A 5,205-nucleotide genomic window follows, 5' to 3' on the forward strand; every position below is an offset into this window, starting at 1 on the left:
TTACTCAGCTGGCCCTCTTGTGCCTCCAAATTTTTGATGGAGGACCTTGTTTCACTCATGTAACTTAGAGTAGCCTTAGACAGATTAGAGACTAAATTTGCTAAATTAGAGGGGCTCTGCTCAGAATTCTCTGTCTGTTGATTATAAGATGATGGAAAAGACTTGTTATTGCTGAGCCTATTTCTTCCACCATTATTAAAGCCTTGTTGAGGCTTTTGTTGATCCTTCCATGAGAAATTGGGATGATTTCTCCATGATGAATTATAGGTGTTTCCATAAGGTTCACCCATGTAATTTACCTCTGCTATTGCAGGGTTCTCAGGATCATAAGCTTCTTCAAAAGCTGCCTCTTTAGTACTGTTGGATGCATTTTTCCATCCATTCAGACATTGAGAAATCATGTTAACTTGCTGAGTTAATACTTTATTCTGAGCCAATATGGCGTGCAGAGCATCAATTTCAAGAACTCCCTTCCTCTGAGGCGTCCCATTATTCACGGAATTCCTCTCAGAAGTGTACATGAATTGGTTATTTGCAACCATGTCAATAAGTTCTTGAGCTTCTGCAGTTGTTTTCTTTAAGTGAATGGATCCACCTGCAGAATGGTCCAGTGACATTTTAGAGAACTCAGACAGACCATAATAGAATATGTCTAATATGGTCCATTCTGAAAACATGTTAGAAGGACACTTTTTGGTCATCTGCTTGTATCTTTCCCAAGCTTCATAGAGGGATTCACAATCTTTTTGCTTGAAGGTCTAAACATCCACTCTAAGCTTGCTCAGTTTTTGAGGAGGAAAGAATTTATCCAAGAAGACCGTGACCAGCTTATCCCAGGAGTCCAGGCTATCTTTAGGTTGTGAGTCCAACCATGTTCTAGCTCTGTCTCTTACAGCAAAAGGGAAAAGCATGAGCCTGTAGACTTCAGGATCTACTCCATTCGTCTTTACAGTCTCACAAATCTGCAAGAACTCAGTTAAAAACTGATAAGGATCTTCAAATGAAAGTCCATAAAACTTACAGTTCTGTTGCATTAGAGCAACTAATTGAAGTTTCAGCTCAAAATTGTTTGCTCCAATGGCAGGAATTGAGATGCTTCTTCCATCAAATTTGGAAGTTGTTTTAGTGAAATCACCAAGCATCCTCCTTGCATTATTGTTGTTGGGTTCGGCTGCCATCTCCTTCTCTTGTTCGAAAATTTCTGAAAGGTTGCCTCTGGATTGTTGTAATTTAGCTTCTCTTAGTTTCCTCTTCAGAGTCCTTTCAGGTTCTGGATCAGCTTCAACAAAGATGCCTTTTTCCTTATTCCTGTTCATATAAAAGAGAAAAGAACAAGAGAAAGGAAGAGGAATCCTCTATGTCACAGTAAAGAGGATCCTTATTATTAGTAGAAGAAGAAAGGGAAGAAGAGTGAAGAAGAATGGGTAAGGATAGAAGTAGTGATTTGAGATGAAGAGACGTGAAGAGAAGTGTTAGTAAATAAATAAATAAATAGAAGAAGAGGAGAGATAGAGAATTTCGAAAATAATTTTGAAAAAGTAGTTACTGATTTTCGAAAATTAAAGATAAGATAGAATTAAATTTAAAACAATTAGTTAATTAAAAAGAATTTTTGAAAAAGGGATGAGATATTTTCGAAAATTAAAGAGGGAAAAGTAGTTAGGTGATTTTGAAAAAGATAAGAAACAAACAAAAAGTCAATTAGTTAGTTGAAATAGATATTAAAATCAAATTTGAAAAGATAAGAAGATAAGAGGTTAGATAAGATATTTTAAAATCAAATTTTTGAAAAAAGATAAAATTTTGAAAAAGATATGATAAAAAGATAAGATAAGAAGATATGATAAAAAGATAGGATTGAAAAAGATTTAATTTTAAAAATTAAAATTAATTACTTAACTAACAAGAAACTAAAAGATAAGATTCTAGAATTTAAAGATTGAACCTTTCTTAACAAGAAAGTAACAAACTTCAAATTTTGGAATCAATCATATTACTTGTTAGTATAATTTTCGAAAATCAAGATAAAATTAAGAAAAAGATTTTTGAAAAATATTTAAAAAGATTTTAAAAAATTAATAAGAAAAATGAAAAAGATTTCATTTTTGAAAAAGTTTTAAAAAGATAGGATTTTTTTTTTAAATTGAAAATTTGACTTGACTTGTAAGAAATAACTAATTTTAAAAATTTTTGACCAAGTCAACTCAAATTTTTGATATTTTTTTTATTTTTTGAATTCTTGATGATGAGAGAGAAAAACATAAAAATGACTCACAACATGAAAATTATGATTCAAAACTCATGATGCATGCAAGAACACTATGAATGTTAAGATGAACACCAAGAACACTTTGAAGATCATGATGAACATCAAGAACATAATTTTGAAAAATTTTTGATGCAAAGAAAACATTCAAGACACCAAACTTAGAAATCTTTAATGCATGGACTCTAACAAACGAAAAATGCATATGAAAAACAACAAACAACACAAAACAAGAAAACATCAAGATCAAACAAGAAGACTTGTCAAGAACAACTTGAAGATCATGAAGAACACCATGAATGCATGAATTTTCGAAAAATGGAAGAAAAATTTTTAAAGCATGCAATTGACACCAAACTTAAAAACTGACTCAAGACTCAAACAAGAATACAAAATATTTTTGGTTCTTATGATTTTATGAATTTTTTTGTATTTTTATTATTTTTATTTTTCGAAAAACATTATTAGAAAAACGAAAAAGAAAAGAAAAACTTTGAAAATTTTTGAAAATTTTTTTGTGGAAAAGAAAGTTACCTAATCTGAGCAACAAGATGAACTGTCAGTTGTCCATACTCGAACAATCCCCACCAACAGCGCTAAAAACTTGGTGAGCGAAATTGTTACTCATGCTTAAATTGTTGTTCGAAATTGATTGCCCCTGGTGATGGCGCCAGAACCTGGTGCGTAATACCATGGTCCAAACATAAGTTCACAACTTCGCACAGCTAACCAGCAAGTGTACTGGGTCGTCCAAGTAATAAACCTTACGTGAGTAAGGGTCGATCCCACAGAGATTGTTGGTATGAAGCAAGCTATGGTCATCTTGTAAATCCCAGTCAGGCGGATTCAAATATGATTAGATTAGATATTCAAAAGATAAATAAAATAAACAGGAAATATAGATAAGGTTACTTATGTAATTCAATGGTGGGAATTTCAGATAGGTGCATGGAGGTGTTGTGTTCCTTTCGAATCTCTACTTTCATATTACATTCATCCAAGCCTTCTTACTCCTTTCCATGGCAAGCTGTATGTAGGGCATCACTGTTGTCAATGGCTACATCCCATCCTCTCAGTGAAAATGGTCCAAATGCTCTGTCACAGCACGGCTAATCATCTGTCGGTTCTCAATCAGGTTGGAGTAGAATCCCTTGATTCTTTTGCGTCTGTCACTAACGCCCAGCCTTCAGGAGTTTGAAGCTCGTCACAGTCATTCAATCCCAGAATCCTACTCGGAATACCACAGACAATGTTAGACTTTCTGGATTCCCATGAATGCCGGCATCAATTCTAACTTATACCACGAAGATTCTGATTAAGGAATCCAAAAGATATGCGCCCGGCCTAAGGTAGAACGGAAGTGGTTGTCAATCACACGCGTTCATAGGTGAGAATGATGATGAGTGTCACGGATCATCACATTCATCAAGTTGAAGTGCAATGAATATCTTAGCACAGGAATAAATCAAATTGGATAGAAAATAATAGTAATCGCATTGAAACTTGAGGTACAGCAGAGCTCCACACCCTTAATCTATGGTGTGTAGAAACTCCACCGTTGAAAATACATAAGTGAAAGGTCCAGGCATGGCTGAATGGCCAGCCCCCAAAACGTGATCAATAGTCTCCTAAGATGAATAATAAAATAAAACTGAGACCAAAGATGTCTAATACAATAGTAAACTATCATATTTATACTAGACTAGCTACTAGGGTTTACAGGAGTAAGTAATTGATGCATAAATCCACTTCCGGGGCCCACTTGGTGTATGTTTGGGCTGAGCTTGATTTATCCACGAGCTGATGCTTCTCTTGGAGTTGAATGCCAAGTTGTAACGTGTTTTGGGCGTTCAACTCCGGTTCGTGACGTGTTTTTGGCGTTTGACTCCAGACAGCAACATGGAACTGGCGTTGAGCGCCAGTTTACATCATCAAATCACGAATAAAGTATAAACTATTATATATGGCTGAAAAGCTCTGGATGTCTACTTTCCAACGCCATTAAGATCGCGCCATTTGGAGTTCTGTAGCTCCAGAAAATCCATTTCGAGTGTAGGGAGGTCAGATTCCAACAGCATCAGCAGTCCTTTGTCAGCCTCCTATCAGAGTTTTGTTCAGGTCCCTCAATTTCAGCCAGAAAATACCTGAAATCACAGAAAAACACACAAACTTATAGTAAAGTCCAGAAATGTGAATTTAGCATAAAAACTAATGAAAACATCCCTAAAAGTAACTATAACCTATTAAAAACTACCTGAAAACAATGCCAAAAAGCGTATAAATTATCCGCTCATCAATTGTCTTTCTTATGTGTATTGAACCACCTGTAGAATCATCTAGGGACATCTTAGCCATATATGTGAATCCATAATAGAAAATGTCCAACTTTACCCATTCTGAAAACATTTTCGTGGGGCATTTCTACAGCATCATTCTGTACCTCTCCCAAGTATCATGAAGAGACTCATTCTTCTCTTGTCTGAAGCCTTGAATGTCTAGTCTTAGCTGGGTTATCTTCTTTGGGGGGAAGTATTGGTTTAAGAACTTGCCTACTAGCTTATTCCATGTTTTTAAGCTTGATCTGAGCTGAGTATCCAACCATCTCTTTGCTTGGCCTTTCATAGCAAATGGAAAAAGCAACAGCCTGTAGACCTCCTGGTCTACTCCATCGGTTCATACTGTGTTGGAAATCTGAAGGAATTTTGTAAGAAATTCTGTAGGTTCTTTTTGTGGAAGTCCATGATACTGGCAGTTTTGCTACACTAAAGTAATCAGCTGTGGGTTGAGCTCATAGTTGTTTGCTCAAATAGGGGGTACACAAATACTTCTTTAATAGAAGATGGGATTAGGGACTGTATAAGATCCCAAAGTTCTTCTTGGTTGTGTACTCATAATGAGTTCTTCCTGCTCCTACTTACACAAACAAGAAGCAAAGCAAA

The 5,205-nt window shown here is 35.4% G+C and overlaps 1 non-coding gene across 1 annotated transcript; it reads left to right on the plus strand.

Moving 5' to 3' along the window:
* Positions 1 to 675: 675 nt before the first annotated feature.
* Positions 676 to 779, plus strand: LOC130971531 (small nucleolar RNA R71). The gene has a single exon (XR_009082745.1). It is a non-coding gene; the product is annotated as a small nucleolar RNA R71 (small nucleolar RNA).
* Positions 780 to 5,205: the final 4,426 nt, after the last annotated feature.

This window comes from Arachis stenosperma, chromosome 3 (assembly GCF_014773155.1).
Source record: "Arachis stenosperma cultivar V10309 chromosome 3, arast.V10309.gnm1.PFL2, whole genome shotgun sequence".
NCBI classification, from domain to species: Eukaryota; Viridiplantae; Streptophyta; class Magnoliopsida; order Fabales; family Fabaceae; genus Arachis; species Arachis stenosperma.